Source organism: Medicago truncatula, chromosome 7 (assembly GCF_003473485.1).
Source record: "Medicago truncatula cultivar Jemalong A17 chromosome 7, MtrunA17r5.0-ANR, whole genome shotgun sequence".
NCBI classification, from domain to species: Eukaryota; Viridiplantae; Streptophyta; class Magnoliopsida; order Fabales; family Fabaceae; genus Medicago; species Medicago truncatula.
In genome coordinates, this window is record NC_053048.1 from 18,010,211 (window position 1) to 18,025,740 (window position 15,530).

Sequence of the window (15,530 nt, forward strand, 5' to 3'; positions counted from 1 at the left end):
ATAGATCTATTGAATTATTCTTTGATTTAAAAAATTACTATTAAAATATTTTAAAATTTTTCTCACATCAACTGAATATAGAATACATGGAATAGATAAAAATTACTTTTAACATAGACGATGTGTCATTCATTTGAATTAGAAATTAAAGTCAAAATCATAAAATAAAATAGAGATTGTAGTTAATGGTTTAAATTTATTTTTGTTGAATTGTTTTTCTTAATGAATTGTCCTACCCTTTATCATCAATAAATTTTAATCTTTACCATATACATTCATTTAGTGTTTCCTACGCAAGCAGCTGCATATGTGTAACTTACATCATATTCTTCAACCATGCTTCTCTATATCTTTATTATTATTTTTTATGAAAAAATAGTTGACACTTGTCTTGACATTTATAAACTAAAATAGTGTTTTTTTTATATATGTAAGATATAGTCTTCCATATTTAATTTGTAATATTTGAATGAAAACAGATTGAACTTTTACTTCCTCATGTTCTACATTGTTGATATTTATATAAAGATTCTATTTTTAGACTATAAAAAAAAAAGTAGTTTTAATTTATTCCGTCACTGAGTAAATTGAGTCATATCATAAAAACCCAAAAATAAAAGGGGCTAAATTATTCAGTCACCGGGTAAATTGAATCATATCATAAAAAACAATGAATAGTCAAGAAATGAAGAATGAAAAAGAGGAGAGAAAAACTATAATATAAATATTTTCTTGACTAAATATAAAATATTTTATAAAATTATATTGATCATTTTATTTTGTCATTTGTACTATTTTTCTACTAATATCATTTTACCATTCAATACTATGTTCTATAATATGTTTCCATTCAATATATATCATGACAAAAACATATTCATATTTTTAGTTTTGGTTAATTAATTTACCATTCAATATCTAATAATATTTTTCTACTAAAAAATGTAAATTACAACATTTCATGACAAAAATATATTCTTTCAAAAAAAAAAAAAAAGATAACATGAAAATATTGTCACATCCACGTTGAGGAATAAAATAAAAAAGTTAGATAAGTAAACTAATAAGCAATATATCGATAAAAAAAAAAAAGTATAGCCAAAATATTTTTCTAATCTAAGTAATTTGAGTCTCTATCATATCATTGATTAGAAACCAATGAATAATCAAGATATATGCAAATAAGTAAACTAATAACCAATGAATGTATATTTTGCATATTTCTTATTAGCCTAGGCTAATAAGAAATATGCAAAATATACATTAAAAGGGGGTGTACGGTTTCACCTTTCATTAGTACAGCAACATTCACTCATTTTACTTGGGATAATGATACATATTCTAAAATAGTTAATTGAAAGTTACGATGTGAAGCAAGCAAATGAGTGTACACAATATATGAATTAAAATCCCACGTTAATGTAATTGAATAGCAACATATATACACAACAGTTAACTAAAGAATATAAAAAGTCACCAACTAAATAAAAATGAATGAGATTTTTTTGTTGCTAAGAGAAGGTGTGGAGCTATTTTAGATGTGCCACATTAGCACAATGGAAGCAAAAGAACAATCCAAGGTTCTATTACAAAGATATATAGATAGATAGATAGAGATCCGAAGGCAATTTCCATTATACTTATAAAGATGATTAATTTATATAATCTCTTCAATTTTGGAACGCCTATACATGGAATTGTTAGAACGGGGACTTTAAATCAGCCCTATATATAATAGCACAAAAGGAGATACTATATTATAATACAGTGAAATAAGAAGGGGTGGCCGATTTTTGTAACTTAAGTTTAACTACATCATTACCATCATCATTCTCCATTATTAATTATTAGATTAGATAGAATTTGAGAGGGATTAAGTCCTTTTTTTTTTTTCTTCATCTTAAATGTTATGTAAGAAAAAAAAATTAGAGGAAGCTTATGTAATATATTGACATTCAATGTTACACTAAGTAATTTAAGTGGAATGAAAAGTTTTCAAGAGAGTGGAAAGTTTTAAGGGGTGGAAAGTTGTCTAGTGTTGCAACATCATCACAAAGTTTACATGAGAATGACTCAAGTTTACTTTACAATATAGAAGAAGAAGACATGAACATATAAATAAATAAACAGATAGAAAGATATGGAGGATTTCAAAGCAATTCTTGTGAGGTAACAAATATTAGTAGACAAATAAAAACAATAAACAAACAATTTTATATACTTATACATTAAAATGCATGTAATTAAATAGGTGATAAAATACAAACCTTGCTGCAAAGGAACTCTCTCATATCTAATTCCAAAAACAACGAAAAACACATTGAAATACAGAACGTAAAGACAATAGGAGTTTTACCATGCAATGTATGGAGTGAAATATACAGCTATATCATAGACTGAGGAAATAAATAAAAGGAATGAGATAATGACTAAAAAAGTAGATATAATTTCGTTGGAATAATTTCAGATATTACAAAAAATTAGTTGATAAATATAACCATCCACCATATTACAAAATCAGCAAAAATAGTTAACATAAAAGTCAAAAGATCACCGATACAAAGTTAAACTAAAATCATAATGAAAAAACTTCTATTTTAATGTATGATGATAACCACCTTTTCACATAAGAAGCACCCTTTCAAAAACTGTCCTTTTTCGAAAACCCTACAAAGAAAGGATATCCATTAGATAACAAAATATTAGAAAGAAATGTACATGAAGTTGGAAGAGAAAAATAAAAACTACCAAAAAAAAGAAATTGGTAATATAAATACGATATACCTTATGGCTTGTGCATGTGTTTGAATGAAATATGGTTATCCCATGGTTATTTCATGGGATAGACAAAAATCTACCTCCTTCATTCTCCTCCAAATATTCTTCACCCTTTGGAAAAATGAGTAATCAAGTTTTTGCATGTTCTTGCAATGATTTTTTATAGAAAAGAAAATTATGCACTAAATTTGTTCAATTTGTAGGTTATCAATATAACATAATGAGTAGTGGAAAGAGCTAAATAAATTAATTGGAAGTTACATAATAATTTGTAGGTTATAAATAAAAAAAATGAGTAGTGGAAGGAATCACACAAATTAATTGGAAGTTACATAATAAAGAAGGCAATGGAAGTTACATAATAAAGAAGGCAAAAATGAAGGAAAAAGAGAGTCACATGGTGAATGCTTAGAAAATTAGTTAGAGAGGGGGGAATTGGTGAGGTGACACATAAGCAAAGTGTAGCTTAGAATACATGTATATATAGATCGTTTTTTTTCTCTTTATAATTTTATGAGTTTAGTGGACTTCATATTTATAAATTATATATGGTATATTTACTCAGTCATAGTCAGTAACTAGCCAACAGTGTTTGTTGTGTTGTAATCCTTTCTGTTCTTATTTTGAATACATGGATAATTAGTTGTTGGATATATATTTTTATTTGAATACAAGGATAATCACACTTCTCTATATTCCGTGCTAGTTAATTAGTTGTTGGATTATAAAATTGGATTGAAATTCATGAGTAACTCTCGTAACAGTGATAAAAATTTTACTTTATAAAGGTACTTGAAATAATTAGAAAACTAAAACTGATAGTCATTATAATTCCAAAGGGTTTAAATGGTTTTACTTGAATTTGATATCAATTTATTTTATTAGTTTTGGAATACAAATCTGATAAAATAAGGAATTATGTGAAGATGTGTAATTCATGTGTTATTTGACGAAACATAATTGATGATTATTATTGATGGTGATTTGATGCATATGTTTAAATGGTGTTGTCTTGCTGTTATGATGAATCAATACTATTAAGATGTCTAAGTTGTTAAGTTTTAAGATGAAGTTCCAAATTATTGGATTATATAAGAGGTTGCCGATTTAAGATGTTTAAGAGGTCGAGTCCATGCATTAGCATTCAACGATTGGGGCTTGATACTCCGGAAGTATAATAATACTCAAATAGCGATTGGGGCTTGATGCTCCGGAAGTATAATAATACTCAAATAGCGATAGGGGCTTGATGCTCTGGAGTATTTTAATACTTAAATAGCGATAGGGGCTTGATGCTCCGTATTGGTACCACATGCATATAAGAGGTCTAAGTTGCATAGTCGAGTTGGAGTCGCATTGTCGAGTCAAGGATGTTTATGTTGATAAGTTGTGAAGTTGTAATTGTTTATACAAACTATGATTGAAGTGCTAAATGATATATTACTATTTATAATGAATATTAAGATGATTTGATGTTGATTAAATATAATTGCTGAATTATATGCTTAATATTATTGTTTTGTGAAATCTCACCCCTTCTGCTTGGAAATGTTGCTCTTCGTATGAGTAACTTGCAGGTGATCGTTAGTAGGTTGCTGGTGTTGCTGTCGTGAGTGACTTATTCCTCACTGAGTCTTAGGATGCTCTGATACGTAACGGGATGGGATCTTTTGTGGCTATTTTCTATTCCTTTACGTATTGCTTATGTTTTAATAAGGCCTGCGTGCCAAAGACTTACTTATGTTAATGAATTAAATCCGCTGCTAAGTTTGAATTAATACGTTTATGATTTTTAGAAAGATAATTAGTTAATTATCTCATTTATGATTTTTAAGAAGTGTAGCATTCCGTTATGTGTTGAATACTCTGATATTTGTTATGAAATTTTTAAGTTGGGAAAACGGGGTGTTACATAAACGGAATGTCACATTCTTTTCTTAAAATCATAAACTGAATAAGTAACTATTTATCCTTTAAAATTCAATAACAAAATCTTTAATACTTCGCAGCGGAATTTCTTCAATAACTAAAAATAGTCTTTGGCACTAAGGCCTCTTTATAAATGTCTCATAAAAATCCAATCTAAAAACATAGTCATAAATCTTCAAAAACAATACGTAAGGAATAGAAAAGTAATAACAAGTTCCCATCCCGTTACGTATCAGAGCACCTAAGACATTTGAGGCACCACTTCTACTAATCATTAATACCTGCAAGTTACTCATACGAAGTATATAATTCTTCATGTAATAATTCTTAATAGTTCAACCAACTTCTAATTATCATTTACTTCATATTCATCACATTATAAACATCATCATATAACACATATTAACCGAATCGTAACAAACATAGATCATCACATCATAGTCATAGTTCATATATAACATAACAACATCTTAATCATAATTCATATACAACATAACAACATCATTAATTCATAATAATAATTATTCATCAAACATCTCATTATCAATTCATGAATAAAAGACAACTTATTAACTTAACATAAACATCATCAAGTACACTTAACAACTCATAGATATCATCATGTATTCATCATCACTAATAACTTTAAAACAACACAATGTAATCAACATCTCACTATAATAATAATCATATACAACACAACATACTCATCGCTTAATAATAATAATCATATACAATACAACATAAATCATCATCTTATAATGATATGAACAACACATATTAATCATCTTATAATAATATAACAACAAGATATACATCATCTCGTCATAATATAATAATATAACAACAACATATTCATCTTCTTATAAAAATATAACAACAACATAACATAATATTCACTTAATAATAATTAATCATATATAGTACAACATAATCATCACTTAATAATAACAATTATATACATCACAACATATAGCATCATAATAACATCATATAATCAACATCGTAAACAACATCATAACATTATAATCAGTATCATATACAACATCATAACAACATAACAATATCATAATCAATATCTTAAACAACATAGCAACATCTTAGTCAACATCAAATAATTCACATCTTAAACATCGTATAATCTTCATAGGTACTTCTTTAACAACACATGGGTAGAAGACAACTCGACAACTCATAGATGATAATTCATCAACAACTTAACAACTCATGGATGATAATTCATCAACAATGACTTTGACTCGACAAATGCGACAATGCAACTTAGACCTCTTATATGAATGTGGTACCAATCTTCATCATACTATTAATATACTTTAATCGTGTGGAGGACAAAGCTCCTATCGTGTGGAGGAGAAAGCTCCTATCGTGGTGAGGACAAAGCTCAATGTATGCTAATGCATCGACTCTATCAACAAAACATCTTAATCATCAAATCTCTTATACATCCAATAATTTGGAGTTCATCATCATCTTAATCATCTTATATAGACTCATGCAACTTACTTAAATAACAATAGCAGCATAATCAGATCACATCAACAACATAATATTTCAAGTAATGCATTTAATCATTAATTCACATTATAATATTCTCTCATTAATCATAACATCATCATCCACAATATATAATATTCTCTCAATAATCATCAAGTAAATCATATTCATCACAACAACAAAACAACATCATTCAATAATAATAATCATCATATATAACAACTACAAATGCACGTCATCAACATTTCAATCATCAAACATAATTCATGCAATATATATCTAATTATATAACATTATAAATATCCTCAAATCATCATATAACAACTTCAAAAATCATCATTAATATCATATATATTCCTCATTACTATCCCAAGGTTCAACTTATAACAACTTGTGCGACAAAGATCGCATTTAACCTAAACAATGCATTCTGTAATACTAGTGTTCGCAAGGCGAGAGCCTCTGCTCGCCATGGCGAGTTCAGTCAGATTCTCCAAAGTTTCATTCTAAGTCTTTCCAGGTTCAATCTCATCCTACATTCTTTCCTAATCAATATTAGACATGTTCATGCACTCAAAGGCATCTAAGGTTCAACTCAAAAGTCAAAATCACGAAATCTTGCATGCTCTCTGCTCAGGCTCGCGAGGCGAGTTCAACTACTCGCTATGGCGAGCTGCGACGTGCAACTCGCGAGGCGGGTAAGGTTTGCTCGCGAGGCGAGCGATGAAGTTCATCACTCGCCGTGGCGAGGATCATAGCTCGGGAGGCGAGCGATGAATGTCGCTACGGGCAGAAGTGCAGTTTTGCATAAAAATCACTAACTCTCATGGTTTTAAGCCTAATCTTGATTCCAGAATTCATCATAATCATTATCTAAGGTCTAGGGACAATCTCTACATCATTCTAACAACTTTTCACCATTTAATCATTAGTTCTTCAATTTTAACCTACTTTTCGATTTCTCTAAAACTCATTCTACTTCATGTTAAACCTAACCATTGATTCACATACTTAATAGAATTGCAAAGTTAATTTCACCCTTACCTTAAAAATGAAAATCGCAGCCTCTAGGCCTTCTCCCTCTTCTCTTGGCTTTTTCTCCCTTTTCTCCAAAAACAGTCGTACGTTATGCTTTTTCTAAACTAGGTCTCTCCTATTTATATAAATCCTCAACCTACTTATTTTTCTCTTTAATCCAAATCTTAATATTCTATTCTAATATATATATATATATATATATATATATATATATATATATATATACACACATAAAATATTTCTATAACAAATAACAAATATATCTCTATAACGTATATATATTTCCACACTAAATACTATATATTTCTACAACAAATCACATATATTTCTACAACAAATTATATATATTTCTATAACAAATCACATATATTTCTGCAACAAATCATATATATTTTTATAACAAATCACATTTATATTTCCAAAACCAAATAACATATATATTTCTAAACAACATATATATATATATATATATATATATATATTTCTAAATCAAATAACATATACATATTTCTAAATTAAATAACATATATATTATACTAATAAATACCAACATATAACATAACAAAATATCACTCATCAAAATAAATCATATAAATCACACAAATCATATAAGTATATTCTAAACTCATTAAAATAATCAAATAATTAGAGAGGGCGTTACAGTAGACAAGAACTCTACACCACTTTCCTCTTCGACTGAGGAGAAATACACTGACTTCCTAAAACAATTAATGTGAACATGGTTGTATTCCAACCAGTTCAAACCCAGAATCACATCCATACCGCTCAAAGGTAGACAAACTAAGTCCATCTCGAAATCAAGACCATACATAGACAAAGGACATCTCAAACATACGAGAGAAGTAGTCACCGAACCCTTAGCTGGAGTTTCGACAACCATCTCTCCATTCATATCAGACAAAACAAGACCCAAAGCAGAAGCACAATTGAAAGCAATAAAACAATGCGTAGCACCAGTATCAATAATAGCAACTAAAGGAGTATGATCAATATAACATGTACCTCTGATCAAGCGATCCTCATTCTCGGTCTGAGTACCAGTCAAAGCGAAAACTCTACCATTAATCGGCGCCTTCTTAGGTTGCTTGCATTGAGAACCGATGTGACCCTCTTCATTGCAATTGAAGCACACAATGTCATTACGGTAGCAATCGACCAGTGCATGACCCTTCTTACCACATCGGAAACATCTCTTTATCTCTCCAGGACAAGCATTGCTCTTGTGACCTTTCTCGCCACAATTAAAACAGACAATCTCAGCAGGAGCATCCTCTGTTTGCCCTTATCAGCAGGGGCACTATAGAGCTTAGGGAGACTCAGTTGGCCCTTAGTCTTCCCGCAATCCATTCTCGAACTTGATACACTTCGAAAACTCAGCAGTCTCTGCAGCGTAATGCGGATAAAACTTTGCCAACTCTACAAACTTGGCAGCATACTAAGTTACGGACATGTTTCCTTGCTTCAGCTCAAGGAACTCAATCTCCTTCTTTCCGCGAACATCTTCCGATAAGTATCTGCTTAGGAACTCCCTCCTAAACACAGCTGATGGGATAAAACCGCAAGTGCACGGTTCTATCGAAGTAGTAAAAATAGAGTATCGTTCCGACAGGGAGTTATGAATTCAATTAACTTTAGATAATGATTAGACTAAAGTTTTATAAGGTAGAAAGTTTTGGGTTTTTAATTGAAAGTAAATAATAAAAGAAAAGATAAAAGCCTTGGAATTATTGGTTCATCCTAATGACAAGTCGTTCACAAACCAAACTATTAAACTTATAACCTTATGTTAGACCTAATTTCTCAAGACAGTTTCTCTTTTGTTCCTCTAGCAACCAAGCCTATTTCGCTGACTTGATTACTATTAGATTTTGGTTCCTCTAACAACCAAGTCTATTTCGCTGACTTGATCATTATTAGTTCCCTTGAAGATTGAAACTATATGTCTCAAAGATTGTAAAGACTATTTCGCTGCCTTTACAATCTTTGTCTAAATTCACTTGTTCGAATATCAAAGCTCCACTTTCGTTTTATGAATTGATATTTGAGATGATGGATAAACAATTATCAAACCCTCCACTTTCGTTTCCACAGTTTGATAATGGTTGATCCATGTTAAAGCGGTGAATTTAGATAAGGAATTAGGGTTACATAAGATTAAGGTTTAAAGCTTGGTTTGATTAGGATTATGTCATTAGACTTATCCAACAATCCCAAGACAAGAGAAGTCTACTCACTAATGTTCATCGTAGACAAGGAGAAGAAGAGAGAAAGCATAAAAGTAAATAACAAGAAAGTAAATGAACTTTTATTAGAAAGACAATTGTCACATATTGTATTCCAAGAAAAGATGAATATTTGTGATGGATGGCTACTCTATTTATAGCATACATTTGACTTAAAATCTAAGCAATTACATTCGGGCTAAAAATAGAGTAGCTTAAAATCTAAGCAAAAGCAGCAAAAGACACTCTGGAGGGTGGCACGGCCGTGCCAATGCTAGCACGGGGCGTGCCAAGCTTCTGACTTTAGGGGAGACATATTTTGTCTTCCAATCTTTGTATTTTCGTACCGAATCAGCTCCAAGTCCCTTTCTTTTGCTCCAAGACTCAATCCATCCAATATTCATTCCTGAAATATAATAAAATGCAATTTGTAGTAAACTATCTTAAAAAGGAAATAATATTAATATAAAAAAAACTAAAATCTAATTAAAACTAAACTAAATAATATCTAGAAATAAGTAATAAATGACTCATCAAACTCCCCCACACTTGAATCTTTGCTTGTCCTCAAGCAAAAGGCATAGACATGGCAGCAACAAAAAGATTAATATATGACAATTCAAATAAAAGCTTATGTCTCCTTCGAGGTTTCATTTCAATGTACACTAATCACAACTTCAAGTATTCCTTGTGAACTTATTCAACCCAACAACAAGTCTTAAGTGAGTGTGTGTGTGTGTAGTCCAACCCTTTTCTTACTCCTGTATAAGATAGATATTATGAGGAACTGGTTCTAACCTTAACACTAAAGTGACCGAGAAAAATCCTTTCTTCATTTCATATAAGGGAGATGGGAGAGTTTAGATAGATTTGACAATTTAGATGCTTGGGGGCTTGTAGATGCCTAGGGGCTATCATTTCACATTGGAAGTCCGTGAGAGGGTATCCTTTCCTCCAAGTTTCCATGATCACCCTAAGTAGTGCTACAACTTATTCATCTTCACTTAGGAAGTTCCTCTTTTTAGAGGGCTTAATTTATGCACAATTTGTTTGAGAAGTCATCACCACATTTAGGAAGTTAGTGAGGGGGTATCCTTTCCTCCACGTGCTGGTGATATTCTTCTGCCCCATTTTGGTTTACACATTATAGCACATTAGAATTATTCCCACACAAACTTATACTACTTTTACTCTGAAGATTTTTAAGGGTCCAAGTTACCATTAAAGTTAGAACGTGTTCCTTAAAATACTTATTCCTACACTTACTCAAGGATTGCAACTAGGTGCTTTTCTCATTTGAGAATTTTTACAATAAAACTTGATGTGGGTATAGCAAGAACACTTACAACACAAGAAATCACTTTCATGTACAAGAAACGGCCATTTAAGAGACAACAAAAAATTTATGTCATAATAAAACAATAAAAACAAGTTGCTTATTCATGCCTTTTACAATAAAACGAAACAAAAGAATAAAGTTCAAGGGAGTTTGGAAACACTACGACTAAAGACACTTTATTAGGCTCCCCCCACACTTAGGAGAAGCATTGTCCTCAATGATTCAAAATAAGAGAAATAAAGAAGAAGAAGAAGAAGAAGAAGAAGAAGAAGAAGAAGAAGAAGAAGGAGTAAGAGAAGAGAGGAAGAGGAAAGCTCACATTTTTCATTGAGTTCTATAGGGAGGACCTTGGAGGTGAAAATGGTGCATCATGTTCCGAAGCATTTGGTTATTTTCTTCGGATATGCGGTTGCCCCTTAGGACATCATTCCTTAGTCCCGATAATTCAACACCTTGCCTTAGTTGCTCGGTGCTTATCCTTTCAACCTCGGTTTGCATCCATGTCCATCTTTCATTATCATTGTTTCCTCCGGTTTCATGGTCATGGTGATCCTCTTCTTGGTGCAAATGTGCACCTTCCTCTTCAATAATGTGCTCTTCATGTACCTGCGAACTATCACCAACATACAACAAATTTTCTTCCACCTCGGTGTTAGTCCGAGATGGGTTAGGAAGTATAATTAAAATAGGCACATTGAGTTTAAGTGTATAGGCCATGGGTGGTCGAGGTTTTATGAATTTCAAAGAGATAAGGGCCTCTATGTTAAGCCTATTGTTTCCCTCAATCTTGTTAATCCCTTGGTCTTCACCCACTCCCAATTGCCTAATTATGTATCTGATGATACCACCTACCACTATCTCTCCCCTACCATTAGACCTATTACCGAGAGGGGAAAGGTAATCAAGCAAGGAAAAGTTGTTAAGCGTAGCCCACAACATGAAGAGTTCATCAATTCTAGTGTTCCCCAATTCAATCCTACCCCAAATTGTGCAAGCCATAACCCTTTGAAGGTACCTAAGCACAGGGTTGTGAATGCTGCTAGCTTCCTAGAAAGTTAAACACATTATCTTGAATGCCTACTACATTCAAGCTAAAAGAATCAGTATATCTACAAGCATGTATAGGTTTAGAGATGAGAATTTTATACCTATCCCTTTGCTTGTTGTCCTTGAATTGTATTCCAAGATTCTTTTGTTGTAACTTGCTTCTTTGGGGAGGTCCTCTTGACGAGCTTGCAACTTCTTTACTACCTCTTTCGGAAGCCATAGCCTTGACCTTGGTTGGATTTAGTGTGATTGGGTTTAGGGAATGTTCTGGTGGAAAGGGTTGGTTTACTGATGGGAAGAAGGTTTAAGTGAGTTTTAGGGGTTGGGTTGTGGAAATTGGTGATGAATTTGTGGGTTTTGGGTGAGGTTAATGAGGGCTATGAATTTGCATGATTTTTGGATGGGGTGGATGAAAGTGGTTTTTGAATGAAAGGTTGTGGTTGGAATGGTTTTTTGTGGTTATGAAGGTTTTAGAGAGAAGATGGAAGGATGAGAGATGTTTGGTTTGGTGAATGAGGGAAGAAAAATGAGGTTTAACCTTACCTGGGATCGGGCACGGCCGTGCTGAGGTTGGCACGGGCCGTGCCAAGTTCCTGGGTTTGGCTTGGTTTTGGAGAGGCAAGGCCTGGCACGGCCGTGCCAGTGTGAGCACGGGCCGTGCCAAGGTTCTGGTCTCCGGGGCTTCAAAAATTTTCATTTTCTTGAATCGTTCTTGGACAATTACCTACAAAATAACCTAAAACAACAAAAAATAAACAAAATAAAGCAGTTAAATGCGTGGGTTGCCTCCCACGAAGCGCTCCTTTATAGTCATTAGCTTGACATTAAGAAAGGTTTTCCTATCCTATACCCAATCATTCACTCTCTATCACAACTTTCTCACTTTGTGGCTTTTCACTCTCTACCTCAACTTCATTAGTCTTGGTTTCCACAACGGGGTCCTCTAATTGTTTACCATCCCTAAGTGTAACATCATTCGGTTGACCCTTTGGGCTAGCCTTAGGTTGGCTCGGAAGGATTCCGGAGGTTTGGGAGGGAGAGGCTACTTGATGGCCTACTTGAGGGTTTTGAATCTCTAAAATTTTGTTGTGAGTACAAAGAGAATCTACTTTTGAGGAAACCCTATCGAGAGAGTCCTTCAAATTTCTAGCTTGGATTTCAAATTCTTTGTTATGCCTAGAGTTATCTAATACAAGATTTTCTAGCAAAAGTTCCAAGTTGGATCTTTGAGGGACTCCTTGGTTATTTTCAAAACCAGGTGGTGTTGTTTTTTGTCCAAAAAGATTTTGAGGGGTTTGAAAAAATTGATCGTTCCTAAACCCTTGATTATAATGAGCATAGTTTACTTGCTCAGGACTACTAACAACACTACCTAGTTGACCATTATGACCAAATATTCTATAACAAGGAGGCAAAACAGGGGAAGGAGTACAAGGATAATAGTTTTGAGCCATGCCTGAGATCAGAACGGTTAAGGATAAAAATTAATAAAATAAAATAAAATAAAAATAAAATAATAAAATAAGGAGAAAGGGAGGGAGAGAGAGATATATATATATAAAAATAAAAAGATAAGAAAAGGAAATAAAATATTTTATATATATATTATTTACTTGCAAAATTATATAAATATATATATATATATATATATATATATATATATATATATTATTTATTTTTTTTGTTAGACTAACCACTATTAAAAAGTTAATCAAATTACAATAACTCCCCGGCAGCGGTGCCAAAAACTTGATGGGATAAAACCGCAAGTGCACGGTTCTATCGAAGTAGTAAAAATAGAGTATCGTTCCGACAGGGAGTTATGAATTTAATTAACTTTAGATAATGATTAGACTAAAGTTTTATAAGGTAGAAAGTTTTGGGTTTTTAATTGAAAGTAAATAATAAAAGAAAAGATAAAAGCCTTGGAATTATTGGTTCATCCTAATGACAAGTACTTCACAAACCAAACTATTAAACTTATAACCTTATGTTAGACCTAATTTCTTAAGACAGTTTCTCTTTTGTTCCTCTAGCAACCAAGCCTATTTCGCTGACTTGATTACTATTAGATTTTGGTTCCTCTAACAATCAAGCCTATTTCGCTGACTTGATCATTATTAGTTCCCTTGAAGATCGAAACTATATGTCTCAAAGATTGTAAAGACTATTTCGCTGCCTTTACAATCTTTGTCTAAATTCACTTGTTCGAATATCAAAGCTCCACTTTCGTTTTATGAATTGATATTTGAGATGATGGATAAACAATTATCAAACCCTCCACTTTCGTTTCCACAGTTTGATAATGGTTGATCCATGTTAAAGCGGTGAATTTAGATAAGGAATTAGGGTTACATAAGATTAAGGTTTAAAGCTTGGTTTGATTAGGATTATGTCATTAGACTAATCCAACAATCCCAAGACAAGAGAAGTCTAGTCACTAATGTTCATCGTAGACAAGGAGAAGAAGAGAGAAAACATAAAAGTAAATAACAAGAAAGTAAATGAACTTTTATTAGAAAGACAATTGTCACATATTGTATTCCAAGAAAAGATGAATATTTGTGATGGATGGCTACTCTATTTATAGCATACATTTGACTTAAAATCTAAGCAATTACATTCGGGCTAAAAATAGAGTAGCTTAAAATCTAAGCAAAAGCAGCAAAAGACACTCTGGAGGGTGGCACGGCCGTGCCAATGCTAGCACGGGTCGTGCCAAGCTTCTGACTTTAGGGGAGACATATTTTGTCTTCCAATCTTTGTATTTTCGTACCGAATCAGCTCCAAGTCCCTTTCTTTTGCTCCAAGACTCAATCCATCCAATATTCATTCCTGAAATATAATAAAATGCAATTTGTAGTAAACTATCTTAAAAAGGAAATAATATTAATATAAAATAAACTAAAATCTAATTAAAACTAAACTAAATAATATCTAGAAATTGGTAATAAATGACTCATCAACAACCCAAGTCACAGCAGCACCATCTTGCTCTAGGGTAGGTAGAAGACTAACCCACCAAACATCAGCTTCCTCAGCCAGCTGATGTGTACCAAATCGCACCTTCTGATGTTCAGTGCATTGCATAACACGGAAAACTCTCTCGATCTCCTTAAGCCACGTCTGGGCTCCATCGGGGTCATATATTCCCTTGAAAGTAGGAGGATGATTCCTCATAAAGGTCTCAAGCATCCTCATCTCAGCATTCGCACCAGCATTTGCATTAGGCTGTTGCCCCACAGCTTGAGCTACGGCTTGTAGTGCAGCAGTTAACGCAGCATCGTTCCTTCCAGCCATTTCTAAGATTCTACACAATAGGTAACAACAACATAAGATAGTAATACAAATATTACTAAGACTCGACACGACTCTTCTAATTGGCCGGACGGACGGACCTGCTCTGATACCAATTGTAACACCCCATTTTCCCAACATAAAAATTTCTTAATATAAATCAGAGTAAACATTACAAGACGGGATATCACATTTCACATAATCTAAAATAGTTAAATAACAATTTAACTTCCAACAAAATATCTCAATCATCGCTGTAACGCCCTAGTCGTTATTTTATTATTTTTAGAATTAGCTAGAGTCTTTTGTGTGTTTTTAATTAATATATGTGATTTATGTGGTGT